The sequence below is a fragment of the Blastomyces gilchristii genome (assembly GCF_000003855.2).
Source record: "Blastomyces gilchristii SLH14081 genomic scaffold supercont1.19, whole genome shotgun sequence".
Lineage (NCBI taxonomy): Eukaryota > Fungi > Ascomycota > Eurotiomycetes > Onygenales > Ajellomycetaceae > Blastomyces > Blastomyces gilchristii.
The window spans coordinates 1,246,959-1,263,027 of NW_003101664.1; the positions used below are offsets into that span (position 1 = coordinate 1,246,959).

The 16,069-nt window shown below is 29.4% G+C and overlaps 1 non-coding gene and 1 pseudogene across 2 annotated transcripts; both read left to right on the plus strand.

Annotated features, from left to right (window-relative positions):
• Window positions 1-5,844: 5,844 nt before the first annotated feature.
• BDBG_17642 lies at window positions 5,845-5,925 on the plus strand. The gene has a single exon. It is a non-coding gene; the product is annotated as a tRNA-Leu (tRNA).
• A 5,758-nt stretch (window positions 5,926-11,683) lies between these two features.
• On the plus strand, window positions 11,684-11,772 carry BDBG_17643 (annotated as a pseudogene). Its single transcript has one exon. The product of its transcript is annotated as a tRNA-OTHER (tRNA).
• The last annotated feature ends 4,297 nt before the right edge of the window (window positions 11,773-16,069 follow it).

A 16,069-nucleotide genomic window follows, 5' to 3' on the forward strand; every position in this document is an offset into this window, starting at 1 on the left:
AGTATTCACAAACTCCAGCCTATATAGTTGTGTGTAGTCAAGGGCTGCTAGCTCTATTAATTATATAAGAGATAGAAATAGAGATAAAGAATCTGTAAGAAGTAAGATTTCTTACATACTCTCTTCTCTCTAAGGCTTTGTCTGTGAAGTCTTTCACTGAGTGACTTCATAGAATCAGCTCAGCACTGCAGTGATACTCATTAAAAATTCTTCATATCTATAAAAAATCTTAGTGAGGAAAAATCCCTTGTTATTATAAAGAGAAAAGAGTCTGTTACTCAGTTTCTTATTTCATAAGATTCTTTATAATCTACAGATTCTTCTCTAACTACTATACAGATTCATCTCACATCTTTCATACAGAAGAGTTCTGATTGACTCTCAATCATTTTTATAAGATTCTTATATAATTATTATATAGATTCATCTCACAGATGAATCACTCTCTATGAGATTATTCTTATCAAAGAGAAGTATTTATAAGTTGATCTTTCACTCATTCTTATAAATCATTGTTCTTTGACACTGTAGAATTGTGAGGAATTTTTCATTCTTTCATCAACTCTATAAAATTATAGAATCAAGATATTCACAGTCTGTAATCACTCTTTGTAGTCATATAGAAAGATTCAGATCTGTAATTCATAATCACTCTTATTTACTAAAGTGATCTGACTGTTTCACAGAATCACTCACAGTGTAAATAAATCTCTTTAAAGTAGTATAAATATCTCAGATCTGTCTGCAGAATCTCATCTTCTTTTTTCTTTTTCTATAATAGCTCTTATTTTCATAAACTGTGAGTATTCTCATTCATCTGTGAAGTATTTTCACTCAGATAATAGAGAGAGAGTGTTCCTAATAATATCTGTGTATTAATTCCAGAACTTCTCAAGAATAAAAAATTTTTCAATTTTAATATCTTTATAAATAATATCTGATTACTACTGAGCTTCTTATGAGTGTCTCTGTAACTTCTCTGATTGCTTTTTACTAACTGATAAAGCAGAGATATCACTGCTTACAACTGCATCTTTATCTCTCTCAGTTCTGTCATCACACTCAATCTTCAGATCAGCAGTCAATCTCATATCTTCTTCAGATCAGTTTCTGACTTTAAGCAGTGCAGTCTTCTTCTTTACTGTAAGTCTTCTCACAAGTAATTCCTTACAGACTCTAGCTGACAGTTCTTGTGAAGCTCTCAGTGTTATCAGTGTCTTCTGCAGCTCTGCAGACCTATCATTATCTCTTCTCTGTTCACACAATCTCTGATCAGATATATGTAAATATGTCTCAGTTTTCTATCAATGATTCTCACATCACAGCGCATTTCTGCAATTTCATTGTTAATAAGAGATGAGTTCTCAGATATCTGTAAAATTCAGGTAATCAAGACAATATGAATATCATAAATTTATAACAGAAGTTGACCTGAGTAGATAAGCTCTCTCTCTATGTCTTAATTATTTTCAGGCTGAATACTTCAGTATAACTGAGAGAGCAGACACAGCTTCATGAGAAATATCTGATTATATACACAGATAGCCAGTTCTCAAGATTCTGCTGCAACTGTATACACTCTGATATTCAGCTTCTCTGAAGCCTGTACATTTCTGACAGTCTTTGTATTAAATGCAATAATTGTCTGTACTGCAGATACAATACTCTCTGCTTCTTTGAAGAGAAAAATTGATAGTTATAAGAAAGTTAAGTATTATAATTTATAAGTATTGAGAATATGAGTTTGAGTTTTCTTTATTTTTTCTTTATTAATCTCTAAATTGTGTTTATGATCCTGTTTTTATTTCTTATTTTTTAACTTTTATAAGAGTATGATTTCTTCTTTTCTTACATATATCACAGACTGTTCATCTCAGTAGAAACTCATTATCTTATAGACTAGAACTTATAAATAACAGTGTTAATATCTTTATTATAATCAGATTCTTAGTAAAGACTGTGTCATTCTGACTTATCAGAATTCACAGTATGAAAATCATGTCTCAGCTTCTGCAGATATCTTATCTATCTGAATAATTCTCAAGTAAACTCATTCATCTTATCAGAATACTCTTATTACTGAATCTTAAATCAGAGCTTATAATCTTACTTCTCTGAGTTAATAATCTCTTTAATCTGATATTCTCTTTCACTCTCTAGTACTTTATAGATAGAGTGATGAGTTATAGAGTTCTCTTCTGAGAATTTCTTATATTTATAAAGCAAAGAGATATGAAAAATATTGTATATCTATAATTCAGATAACAGTTTCAATCTGTAGAACTGTAAGTTAATTTTCTTTATAATCTTATAAAACTCTGTCTATAAGAGATTCAGCTTCTTACTAGATCTTTATATAGTGATATTTTCTAGACTCAGTCAGACTTTATTATCTTTCTTGAAACTCTTTATAATATGCTTGAAGTCATAGTATCTCTTCTAATACTCTTGAGTCTTTCTCAAGAATTCACAGACTTTCTCTCTGATCTTCTAAATTCTCTCAGCTCATTCACAGATATTATCACACTCTATAGCATACTTTCACAGATTCATCAAGATTATCTGTGAATAAGTCTCAGTAAATATCTCAAAGAGAGTTTTGTCTGTGCTGATATACTTTGAGTTGGTATATACAAACTTTATAAGTGATAATCAATACACTCAGTTATTCTGATTATAATTAACAAAGCACTGCAGATATTATTCTAATATACTTATCAGATATTCTATTTAATTATCTGTCTATTAATAAAAAGTCATACTTAGATCTTATGAGATCTTCAGTATAGTTATCAGATCAGATCAGAACTCTTCTATAAAGATTAATTCTCTATCTGAGATAATATTCACAGATAACTCATGCAACTGAATTACATCACAGATGAAGATATAAGTTAAATTCTTTAACTTCAAGTTCTTATAAGTGAGTATAAAGTGTATTATCTTGATAAAGTGATTTACTATCATCAGCACACTGTCAAAGCAGGCATTATATATACTCTTACTTTCAGAGAGACTCACAAGAACATTCATTTCTAGCTATTCTCAAGGTTTTTATAAGATGAGTAGAGAAGTAAGTTCTTTATATAATCTGAATCACACTATCTGTGAACTCTGATAAATAGTATAAGAATTCACTATCTTCTTCACAAGTTCTCATATCTTCAGTTAGAAGTATTTTCTTATAAGTAACTTATAAGTTCTAGTGTCTGTAAAATAATCTGCTAGAGAAGAGTTATAATATCTTTTAATAAGTTCTATATATAGAAACTCATTTATAAATACATAAATTCAGCTCTCTCTTTATAAGAGATTATTTAAGTCTTTTTAATTCTTTATTTCTACAGAATTGATCTCTGCTGTGAGCAGTTTCTGAATATACTGAGTATATTCATTCTTCAGTTATAGTTCAGACAATCTGAATAGAAGATCTTATAAAGACTTATACTCTGTTTTTTCTTATATCAGATCTTCTACAGTACTTCTCAAAGTCTGTAAATTCTTCAGATTATAAATACTCTCTTCAAGAATTCTTACAGAGATTCTCAGAGTGTTAACTCTCAGTATTGTAAAGAGTAGTTATACAGACTTCTTCTCTCTCTTCTCTCTCTTCTCTTATAAGAGATTGAGAGACTCTTCAGTCAATCTCTTTATAACACTCAGTCTGAGCATTTTATAAAGCTTTTCTATCTTCTCTAGTCTCTCTGTATCTATCACTCTGATCTTCTTAATATAGTCTGATCTATAAGAGAGTTCATCTGCTGAGTTCTTAGTTCTCTTGATATATTCTATCTTAAATCAGAACTCACTCAGTCTCTGAGCTCAGTGAATCTGTTATTACAAGAGTTTCTTAATTGAAGTAAACTATTATAAGCTGTTATAATCAGTTCTAATAGTAATCACTGTTACAAGACTCTCAAAGTAGTGATATTAGTAATAGAAGAATTTCACTATTATAAGAAGCTTCTGATTATAAATATTATAATTAATCTCTGTAAGTTACATCTTTCATAAGAAAAAGATCACTGAAACTCAGTTCTTATTTAACTGTAGTTATAAGACTATTTCTGAGATTATAAAGAAGAAGATATCTATCTTTAATCTGATTAAGAGTAAGAAATCAAAGTGAAATAGTATCACTGTGTCTATGAATATCTATTTTAATCTTATAAAGACTCTATAAGCTTCTAAAATAAGAAAGTTCTTACAGTTCTTTCTTCTTAATAATCTTTTCATTCTCTATTCATAGAATGACTTCTTCTTATTTTTATTCTTCAGTATGTCTGTAAGAGTCAAGAAGATTCTTATAAATATAAAGATAAATCATCTATAGAAATTCACAAAGTTTAGAAAGATCTGAATCTTATGAATACTAGTTGACTTCAGTTATGATAGAATAGTCTCAATTTATAAAGATTTCATCTGAATATCATCTACAGTGATTATATTTTCTAAGAAATTAATCTGATAGATACTGAAGTTATACTTTATAAGCTTAATATACAGTTCTGTCTTATCTAAAATCTTTATCACACTTTATATATACTCAGTGTGTTCTTTCTTCTTCACAGAGTATATTACTACATTATTTAGATATATTATTACAAAGATATTCAGATATATATGAAGTATTTTATTAATAAAAGACTGAAATACTGTAGAGATATTAGTCAGATCAAAAGATATCACTAGATATTTAAATAATCTCAGTGCAGTTCTAAAGACAGTCTTTTATTCATTCTCAGACTGTATTCACAGTTATATATATATATTAATTATATTCAGTTATATGAATATGACAGCTTCTGTGAGACAGTTAATTATATTCTCAATCAGAGATAGAGAGTAGTAGCTCTTTATTATCTTAGAGTTCAGATCACAATAGTCTATATACAATCTAAGATCTTTATTCTTCTTCTTTATAAATATCACAGAGACTCTCACAGAGATCTATAAAGATTAGATAAAGTCATTCTTCAAATTCTTCTTTATATAGATCTGTAAGATCTCTGTTTCATAATAAAAGAGCTTATAGATTGATTCTTAGAAGAGTTTTTACTCTGCTATTAAATTTATTATCAGATTCTTCTTATAGTAAGAGAGAAGCTCAGCTATCTTTACTGAGTTAAATATCTCTATAAAATTTCAATATTTGTCTGATATCTGAAGCTCAGTTTTTATAACTATAAGATTCTCAGATACTTATAAAGTTATTATATAGATAAGCTTATCTTCTCTAATTAACTCTACAGTATTAACTGATTCTATCTCTATAAGTAAGTCTGTTAACACTGATCAGAAGTATGAATCTGACTTATAAACAGCTATATGTGAATTATATCTTTAAAGTTATACAAGTCTTAAGTATATGTTATCTATAATATCTGTAATAATCACAGTTTCTATAAATCTTCTTCAGATTTCAGAGAGATCTTATAATTCAAAGATAACTCTTACAAGTCTCTCAGTTCTCAGATCTGAGTTCTTATACTCTGCTTATTATAAGAGTAGATTCTCAGTTTTCATTATTCAGCTTATTCACTCTGTAAGCTTTAGAGATACTACAGTGATCTGAGATTCTGAGTTTATCAATACTTCTTATACTTATAGAGTAGTAGTATTACAGTGCAGTCTCTCTCTGTGAGTAAGTATTTTCATTAGAGAAGTAACAGATTCAGATATCAGCTTTAAGACTTTTAAGAAGATTATTACTGACTCTGTCTGTAACTTCTTAAATTTCTATTTTAATTTATCTGAATAGTTTGCACAGAGATGTTCTAATTTAGAATAGATAAAGCAGAGTTTCTTTTTCTTAATCTCTCTATTATATACTCTATTCATAGAGCCAGCGTGGCCCAGTTGATAAGACTGGTAACCAAGGCTGCACACATTAGAGGTGCGTGGGTTCGAATCCCACCGCTGGCACCTGCCACTTCTTACCCATGAAAGCCCCCATGTAATAGGGGCTGAGCCTAATTAGTAAGGCTTGGTGTGGGGTAGAACTCCCTACTGCAAGTCAAGCCACTAGTTAAGTGAGATCCTGTGAACACTCACCAGGGCCGGCATGAAATGTCAATGTCTCACTATTCTACTGTGCACCTGTCAAGGTGCTAATGATATAGAGCCAAGCCTAATGTAGTGGTTATACACTACTTAAGCAAGTCCCTAACTAGGGCTATCATTGAAGCCTAGCTCCCCCTTAAATACAGAGAATGATTTTGAAAACCACCTGACTAGCAGGCCTAGACGCGCATCTAGGCCCTAGGCAGGGCACCCTGATAGGCTAGAGCCTGCAAGCTCCCTGCCAAGCCCTAATACTGGCAGAGAGGACTGCAGTCATCAAGCCTATGATTAGTCCCTAACACAGGGCAAGGTCACAATGACTGATTGATAGGTCTATGGACATCTAATGAGGCCGAGATCAGCAACTGGAAGCTTGGTGTGTACATCATCAAGTGAGCAGTGACAGCCACTAACTAACACCTCTGGAAATTAGTAACTGGCCCGAGAGGACAGACACAGTGGTCAGTTAATTATAGAGGGTTAAATGTAATTAGCTTAAGATGCATCCTGCAGGTGGCTAGCACCTGTAGTCACATTTATTCAAAATAATGTGAATAGAAACTTAAATTATATTTATTCTTATCTTTAAATTACATTTGAATAAAAAGTTGATTTTATACTGCTTTAGAAGTCAAATTTTGATGCTGAGTAAAAATATATCATTTCTCATTCAAGCTACTACTGCTTTTTATCTCAAAAGTCTGAGATAAAGTCAAGAGTAATGATCTATGAAAGAAAAAGATCAAGATATTAATTTAATCTAAGATTTGATATCATATCTGACCCTGATATTCTGATGAGTGATATTATAGATAAAGAAAATGAGTTTAATACTATACAGCTTATAAATATCTATAATAAAAAGTTATTGAAGAAAAATAACAATATCTGAATAATTGATAGAGAATTTCTGAACATAACTTCATTAAGAAACTCTATAATTATAGAAGATTTCAATGCACATCATCTCTGATGAAATTCAGAATACAAGAGAGCAGTAAGAGCTGATAATCTAGTTGAATAAATCTTTGAACATTCAATAGATTTGATTAATAAGTCTGATTAACAAACATTCTTTAGAAAAGATATGAAACAGAAGTCTATTATAGATCTAATCTTCATATCATAAAATCTAATAGAAAGAAGACTTGTAAACTGAGTTATTAATTCAAATGAGATATCAGGATCAGATTATGAGATTATTCAATTTGATATTAAACTGAGTGAAAAATAAATGAGTGAAAATCCTCTTCTCTCTAATCAGTATAACTTTGAAAAAGCTGATTGAAAAGCAGTTGAAGAAAGCATAAAACTGTTAAAATCTGAAAGACAGAATGAGCTATATTAGAATTCTGATCAAGATATCTCAAATGAAATGCTTGAGAATAGAGTGAAGCTTATTACATCTATTATTCTAACAAGTGTTAGAGATAATATTTTAAAAAGAAAATCTTCTGAGTATTTAAAATCTTGATGAAATGAGAATATCTCATCTAAAAGAAAAGAATTAGCTACTGCTAGAAGAGATTGAAAGAATGATGTAATATCTGATGAAGAGTTCAAAGCTGTCAGAAATGAATATTTTTCAGATATTAAAAGAGTTAAAACAGACTGCTGGAATAAATTTCTTGAAGAAGCACAAGAGAAGAAAGTTTTTAAAGCTTTTAACTATACTAAAACAAGAAGTGTAGCAAAACTTCCAGCCTTAGAATATGAGTTTCAGAATGAATCATATACAGTAAACTCTTTTAAGGAAAAATGTCAAGCTTTTATGAGAATTCTCTTTCAGAACTCACCAGATTCAGATTGAGATTCAGAGAAAGAGAATATATCACTTCTCAACTACATTGATGAAAATGACTGGGAATGACCTGATCTTACATAAGATGAATTAGAGTCAGCTATCTTCTCAAGTTCTGTTAAAACTGCTGCAGGTCCTGATTCAATTAATCACTTTATTATTTAAAATACATATTCCTACTTAAAGAATGAATATTTTGAGCTCTTTTTCAATCTCTTGAAAAATAAATATCATTCTGAATGCTGAAGAGAAGCCACTGAAGTGATTCTTATAAAATCTAATAGAAAAACTTCAATTTCTAAGTTATATAGAGTAATATCTCTATTGAACTGCCTAGAAAAGGTTTTAGAAAAGATAATAGCTACTCAACTATCTTTTATAAGCTCTATAGATGATTCTCTTTTATTCAGTGAATAAATGAGAGATAGAAAACAGTGTTCTGCAATTGACACTGTTCTCTCAGTTGTTCATGATATTCAAATAGCAAAGTATGAGAGTCTAGTCTCAACTGCAGTTTTTATTGATATAAAAGAAGTATTTAATCATGTTTCAAAGTCAAAGTTAATTCAGACATTGAAGATATTAAAACTGTCACTTTCTCTAATAAAATGAGTTAACTATTTTATATCTAAAAGAATTATACAACTCTTCTTTGATGGAATGAAATAAGACAAGACTGAGATAAAAATAGAAGTATCACAGAAATCTTCAATCTCACTCATTTTATTTGTAATATACACTGCATATCTATTCAAAAATAGAAATATGAGAATAGTGTGATCTCTGAGTTATATGAATGATATTGGTCTAGTCTACAGCTTAAAAACTATCAAAGAGAATTTGAAAGTAATTGAAGAAGCTGTAAAGGAAATCTTTGTTAGAGCAGATATCAATTAAATTCAATTTAATATGAATAAAACTGAGTTAATTCATTTCTTTTCTAGATTCAATGAGAAAGAACTATCTCTAACTCTTTTAAATAGAGAGATTAAACCCAGTGTAAATGTTAAATGATTAGAAGTATGATTAAACTTCAAGTTGAATTTTAAATATCACATTTAACAAAGAACTGTCAAGGCAGAAAGACTATTGAACAACATAATCAGACTATCAAATACAGAGAGGGGTCTATCCTTCCAGGCTATGAGACAGTTATATATAGCCTGTATTACATCAGTAGCTGATTATGAAGTTTAAGTTTGATGAAATAATCAAGAGAATTTCACTGAACTCTTTCAAAGTCTGTAAAACAGAGCCTTGAGAAGAATTCTGAAAGCATTCAAATCATCTTCTATTAAAGCAATGAAAATTGAAGCTTCAATTCCTTCTTCTACTATTAGATTTGAAAAGACCTGTATGAAGTATGCTCTGAGAGTTATAAAGATGAGCTCAAATTATATAATCAGAGAAAGAGTCTCTTCTTCATTTTCATCAATTAACTCTGGAAATGAACTGGATTAAAATAGATTTCTTGATTGAAATGAAAATAATTCTTCAAAGAAAATGTCTTCTCAACTGTACAGACTATACTCTCTGATTAAAAATTAATTTTCTTCTTTAAATGTTGAAAAAGTTGATCATGAGAAGTTATCTCTCTGGAGAGAAAAGCTTGAATCTCTTATAGACTTACAAATAAGTGAACTATTAAAAGAGAAAGAATATGAACAGCATTTGAAGAGAATTTCTACAATCAATATAAAAGACTCTATTCTGATTTATTCAGATGACTCAAAAAATGAGAACATGAATAGATTAGATGCAGACATTGCTTATACTGAAGATAATATTAATTTTATCTCAGATTTCTGGAATCTAGGCGCTGAATGTGAAGTCTTTGATGCTGAACTATTTACAATAGTGAAAGCTTTCAAACTCATTGAAATAAAATCTCATAAAAGAGAAAATTGTTTGAAAGAGGCATGAATATTCTCTGATAGTCAAGCTGCTTTAAAAAGACTTAGAAATAGTCAGATTCATAATGATCAAATGAATCTTGAACTGATCTTAAACTCTGTTTTGAAAATTCAAAAGAGAAGAACATCAAAGCTGATAATTCATCTACACTGAGTTCCTGCTTATATGAATATTCATGACAATGAATTGACTGATTCAGCTGTAAAAAAGAGTGCAGAATTAAGCAGATCTATTCAAAAAATTGTATCCTGGTCTTTTATAAAGAGAAAAATAAAAGAATCTTGTTTAGACAAGTGAAATGAAAGCTGGCAGAAACAAAAGAAGAGTATACATTATTCAAGATTTGAAACAAAACCCAAGTGGAAATCTTGTTCAATTAAATGTAAAAAGAAAATATTCTCATCTATAATACAGCTGAAACTAGAACATGACTATTTCAAATCTTATATACAAAGATTTGATGATAGATTTGACTCAATAGAATGCTCATTCTGCAATACAAATGAGAATCCTGAGTATATTGTAATGCACTGTGCATTATACAATAGTCTCAGAGCCAGATTGAAAGAGAAGTATGATCTAAATCAATTAAATATGAGATTCTTATTCTCAACTGAGACAGGAATTAAATACTTAATAGACTTTCTATCAGAAACTCAAGCAGCTATAAGAAAATGGCTAAATTCAGAATTATCTGAATATGAAGAGAAGGAAATCAATCAGATATAGTCTGTTAAAACAGCTATACACTCTCTTTTAATAATTTGTTTTGTTATAGTCTCTCTTTACTTTATCTTTTTCTTTATCTTTTTCTTTCAATTTCTTTCTATCTATCTATTTAATGTGTCTATCTTTGAGACTGTGTTCTTTTTCTCTTTTCTTTTGTCATGATATTGTCAAATGATTTCAAAGTATCAAAAGATGTTAAAACACTGCAATTTGTAAACAGTTTTTGTATTCTGGGCTGAAATTTTCTGATTCTGCATCTCTGAAATTGATGAATGTATAATAGTTAACTTTACAGACATAGAAAAAACCCTGAGAACTAAAGTTCTCAGGTAGATGTCATAGTCTCTGACTGCATACATCTATAATTAAAGAATAATAATAATAATAACTCTATTCATAGAAGCTTGTGAAGCTTCTTCTTTCTACTCAGTAGTCAGATATAAATCTCTCTATATCTTATTATCTTTTTCTGATAAATCTGTTCTCTGTTATTCTGACTCTTGCAGAGTTAGTCAGTGATTCACTCTCTACAGATCTATGACTCTTACAGTGATTTATAAGCAGTGAATAAGAGTTATCAGTTTCTTCAGAGTCAAGAACTTAGAGTCTTACTCAATGAGCTTATTCTATATATTTTTATTCAGTCTCTTTATAAATATTATTATTCAGATGTTGTTTCAGAGCCCTGTTTTCACAGATCTTAATTCACATTATAATTTCATGAAGTATTATAAATAGTCTTTATCAGATTTCTTATCTCTTTTTCTAATATTAATGATTACAGTTCAGATATTCTCTGTTCAGCTTACAGAGTCTCTTAACTTATTCTCTAAATAGATTTTAAGAATAAATCAGTGAGATCTCTTATAATCATTCTCTAAATAATTCAGTCAGTTCTTGACTTCAGTGTAATAGAGATCTGTTATTGTATAGATAACAGCTTCTTCATCTTTTATATTATATAATCAGACTTGTGAGTCAATTTCAAATACAAACTTATAAAAGCTTTTATAAATTATGATTTAATAAGTAATCTTAAGTAATCACAGCTTAAGAAAGTTTCTTTTCAGTTCACAGATATCTCTGAAGATCATGTCTAGAGACTCAGTTTAAAAGTGTTTACAGACAGTAAGCATTTCTTATAAAAAAAATAGCTTGATTTCATAGAAGATACTCGCCCCAGTGGCTGAATGGTTAATGCGGCCACCCGGTAGCGCCTTGGCGTGGGAAACCAAGGCGCGTGGGTTCGAAACCCGCAGGGGATACATTAAATCCGGAACTCAAGCACCTCAGGTTTCTAATAAATACAGAGGTGTACAAATCGCTTCAATGAATTGCTCTATGTTCCTGGGCTGAGAAGTTATTATCGCATGTATCTAATTGTCACTCCTTTGTATTTTCCTATGTTCTTGTTATCTTGACATGGTCTCAACACCTGTATTTCCTCCTGTATAACTAACACTTGACCTGTATTTAACATCATGCAAGGACTCATCATAAGCTCCGCTTGTATATGAGTATAATAAAAGAATAATAATAATAATAATAATAATAGAAGATACTCAAAAATGTTCTTCACTGAGATTGATTTATTTATGAATTTGAAGAGTTTCTCTGTCATAGATGCAGAGAATAATGTCTTATAAGTAATTAATAAGTTCTCTAAAACTTCATTTATAGAAATTATTCATGATTCAGATAACTGCTTCTGAGTGTCTGCAGTAGAGTTCACAGAGATTAAAGTATATAAGTTTCTAGTTCTTTTAGTTATAATAAGCAGTTACTGACTGACTGAGCTTGAAATATAAGAATAAGTGCTCACAGATGATTATTCAGGTGTTTACAGCTTGATATGATATATACTGTTAACTACTAGAAGTATTTATAATAGTTCAAGATTCATTTGATCATTATGAATCTGACTATTTCTAAGTCTTTTTAAAGCAGCTTGACTATCAGAGAATATTCATGTCTATTTTAAACAATTTCCTCTTTTATAAGATTTTATTTCAATGAGTTTGAAAGCTTTCACTATTGCAAATAGTTCAGCATCAAAGAGTTCACATTCAGAGCCTAGATTCCAGAAATCTGAGATAAAATTGATATTATCTTCAGTATAAGCAATGCCTGCACCTAATCTATTCAAGTTCTCATTTTTTGAGCCATCTGAATAAATCAGAATAGAGTCCTTTATATTGATTGTAGAAATTCTCTTCAAATACTGCTTATATTCTTTCTCTTTTGATAGTTCACTTATTTGTAAGTCTAGAAGAGATTCAAGCTTTTCTCTTCAGAGAGATAACTTCTCATGATCAACTTTTTCAACATTTAAAGAAGAAAATTGATTTTTAATCAGAGAGCATAGTCTGTACAGTTGAGAAGGCATTTTCTTTGAAGAATTATTTTCATTCCAATCAAGAAATCTATTCCAATCCAGTTCATTTCCAGAGTTAATTGGTGGAGATAGAGGTGATAGAGGTGATAAGAGTGAGTGATAAGATGCGAATAAAGATATGAAGTGAAAGTGATAGAGAGTGCTACGGGGCGTTAGAGACGGTGGTGATAATAGAGAGTAGATTGAACTGACCGTGTGACCGTGTCTGAGACCAGGATCAAACTTTACAGTTATTATGTTATCTAAAAGCATTACTTCTGGTCATAATTTGTATTCATCACATTGATCTCAAATCTCATTATTTTAAATATTAAAGATCTCAGATTCACTTTTCAAATAAAAATCTAGTCTCAGATAAAGAATATATTTGAATTCTTAGTCACATTTTCATTCTGATCTCATTATTGAAAATGACATTAAATAAGATCATGAAATCATTTCTCACTTATATAATATTATAACATAGTGCTCATTTGTTGAAAATTCAATAGAGAGTGTTATTAAATATTATTACTTTTCTGAACACAGATCATAATTAATATCATTTTAATTAAAAAAAAATGTAAAATATAAAAAATAATAAAAAAATAAAAAACAAAATAACAAGAAAAAATCACAACAAAAAAAAAAAAAAAAGAGAAAGAAAAAAAGAAAAAGAAAAAAAGAGATAGAAAGAGAAAGAAAAATAAAAAAAAAAAAGAAAAGAAAAAGAAAAAAATAAAAAATAAAAATAAAAAAAAATTAAGATTGCAGAGTTACAGCATTTTTAAAATACTCACTTCTTAGAGTCTTTACAATGTTCATTATTAACTGTGTATCTCTCACAGTGAGAATAACACAGCTGCAATGAGTCATTGTCTTAACATTATCTAATAAATAATCAGTATATATCTATATAAATGTGAATAATTAGAAAATATACACTTAAAAAGTGTGATCAGAGTGAACTCTGCTGTCACTTAAATAATATTAAGAATAGAATACTGAAATTGATGATTCTCTTCATTGATTTCACAGACAAGGTGTGTGAAGATGATCTTGAGAAATATAAGATTCTCTGACTTCTGATAGAAATGAATCTCACAGAGAGACTCTATTTTCATCATATCAGAAACTGAGTATTATCAAAAAGTATTACTTTAATATATATACACTTACTGCAGTGATTCACTCTCTGCATATATAACTGAGAGTTGCAGCTTTCTCACACTGTATGACTCTCTCTGAAATGCTGCTGTCAGTTTACAATTCATGCAGTCTCTCAGTTCAGCACATACTGCATATATACAGCTCTGTGTGCTGAGACTGTGTTGATCATTATGATCTGGCATGATACTTACTTTTCACAGGTCATGTTTCATTTAATTGAGAGAGAAAAGAGACATGACTGCTGTTTTATTTAAGAGAGAGTGAGTAATTGAATCTGTAGAAGATAATTTAATTTCTTCTACATTTAAAATTTAATTAGTCTATACTCTTCAATTTGAGAGTTTCTGAGAGTGTTTTAATAGTTTTCATATCAGCTTGGAATTAGTGATTGATTGAAGAAGAGAAAAGAGAGAAGAAAGAAATGAGAATAACTTATCTTTATAATATGAAAATAGAGAATTGCTGCAATTATTTACTCTAGTAATAAAGATCTGTTTTCTGCATGTATCTCTGATACAGATTATATGATAACTGTATACAAAGAATATTAACAGTGTATGTATTGAATAAAGATAATATTACTATACAACACTGTAGCTGTTTCTGTACATCACTGAAAGCTGTTAATATTTTCTTTAAGTCTCTTTATATTTAATAAGTCAGTAATATATTTCAATACACTTTCTCTTTCATTATCATCATCATCATTATTATCATCATTATTATTATTATCATCATCACTATTATCACTATTATTATCATTATCATTATTATTATTATCATTATTATCATATCATTTCTGACTGCTGCTTCTGTCTTCACTCTTCTTCAACACTCACTGAAATCAATTATGTCATCTCTCTTCAAATATTCTATGATTCTGCAGATTATCAAGGCGTGTGAGCACTGTCACAGATTGAAGAGAGAGAAGAAGAAGACATTCAAGCAAGAGAAGACAGATTGTAAGATATATTATAATATCTTGAAGAGACTCTGTAAGAGAGTAGAATGATAATAATTTTAACTAACACTTCTGATAGATTTAGACTGAACTAAGTATAGAAATAATGCAGATGATGCCACCTGTGAGAGATTGAAGAAGAAGACAGCAAAGAGTCTTATATAGCAGTGATGAAATCAGAAGAAGTTCTGAGAATGATTTGAGATCAAGATAAAGAGAGAGAGAGAGAAGAAGAGTGTTACTATAAATAAGCAGTAGCAGAAGAAGATTGAGAAGATATTAAAGTAAGAGATAAAAAAGTCAAAACTGATAAGTTTTTTATTTATTAAGAGATAATGATTTTTAATAATACTTCTATTCTCTAATTGATTAGCAGAAGCTGGCAGAGAAGAAGAGAATTAAAATCTTATTCAGGTCTCAAATGCACTTCATGATTCAGAATATTGAGAAGACAGCTCTACTCTCTGAGTATGTCAATCTGCTTACTACTGAGATGGAACCTGAGACAGCAGATAAGAAAATGTGGGATTTTAAGACACAGATTAATCTGACTGAGAAGAAGTAGCAGAAACCCTTCTCTGAGAAGGCAGTGAAGAGAGATTTTGAGATAATTATCATCTCAGATGAGGAGAAGAAGAAGAAGAAGAAGAATAAGAAGTGAATTATAAAGAATGATAAGAAGAATGAGAAAGAGAAGAAGTAGATTTTTTTCTTTTTATATTAGTTAGTTATAAGTTTAAGTTTTTAATTATTAATAATTAAAATTGATTTTAAGTTTTCAAAAATTATTGTACAAGTTGTAATCAAGGCAGGAATAATATATATATATATATATATTTAACTATCATGATTCACAAATCACTATAATGTATAAGTATTAACATTTTTTCAACATTGATATTCATAATATTAATATATTTTTAATGATATCATCTGATAACATAATTTGATAACACTCTCTTTCACAATATTAATATATTTCAAGAAATATAACAGAGATTAATCAAGATTGTTTATTTACTTTTATACATCAATGATATTCAATCTGAGTTAGTAC